The sequence below is a fragment of the Erinaceus europaeus genome, unplaced genomic scaffold (assembly GCF_950295315.1).
Source record: "Erinaceus europaeus unplaced genomic scaffold, mEriEur2.1 scaffold_562, whole genome shotgun sequence".
In the NCBI taxonomy this organism is placed as follows: Eukaryota; Metazoa; Chordata; class Mammalia; order Eulipotyphla; family Erinaceidae; genus Erinaceus; species Erinaceus europaeus.
This window is the reverse complement of record NW_026647653.1, coordinates 79,412-80,244: the sequence shown is the minus strand read 5'-3', so window position 1 is coordinate 80,244 and position 833 is coordinate 79,412. Positions and strand designations below refer to the sequence as shown.

At 32.1% G+C, this 833-nt stretch overlaps 1 non-coding gene across 1 annotated transcript; it reads right to left on the bottom strand.

The window, feature by feature from the left end:
* Nucleotides 1-376: 376 nt before the first annotated feature.
* LOC132536405 (U5 spliceosomal RNA) lies at nt 377-487 on the bottom strand. Its single transcript, XR_009547995.1, has one exon. It is a non-coding gene; the product is annotated as a U5 spliceosomal RNA (small nuclear RNA).
* Nucleotides 488-833: the final 346 nt, after the last annotated feature.

Here is an 833-nt window from a genome sequence, read left to right as displayed (position 1 = left end):
AGATTAAGTCCAGTTCTTAAAATCATGTATTTTCAATAGCAAAATAAATTCTGAATTCCAGATCTGATGCCTGACACTGTGGAAAAATTCCATCTTTGAAGCCTAAATCAACTCTTAGCATCAGATGAGATTATGTGAAGAAATGGAAACTTATAATATTATAAAATATCACTAATTATAATTTGTAAGTGCAGCCTGAATATGTAGCTATTTTTAGCATTGCCATTTTGCAAATATATAGCCAAGAGTTCCATGACAACAGTACATATATAGAAGTTTGTTTTCCATTTTATGCTTATTGTTTAGTCCATATCTTAGCACGTTAGATGCTAAATGTTATTTTGATTAAATAAAGGAATTCTTTTTTTTTTCTTTTAGCCTTGTGGAAACAAGGCATCAAAAAATTGGTTCAAAAACTCATAATTGTTACTCTCTATGGAAATCTTTAGTAAAATGCAAAACGCAATATGAAGAGAAACCAGAGTATAAAAGGAATTCTTTATGTAATTGATTAACTGGACCAAATAGATAAGAGGGATTATTTTACTTGGTCAGGCATTTTGACATCGTAGTTATATGAAGAAGAATGAAAAACACAACTAACTTGGTTTGATTTTTAATTTTTTTCCTTTTTTAAATATTTAGTTATTTATTCCCTTTTGTTGCCCTTGTTTTATTGTTGTAGTTATTATTGTTGTTGTTTTTGATGTCCTCATTGTTGGATAGGACAGAGAGATATGGAGAGAGGAGAAGAAGACAGAGGGGGGAGAGAAACATAGACACCTGCAGACCTGCTTCACCGCCTGTGAAGAGACTCCCCTGCAGGTGGGGAG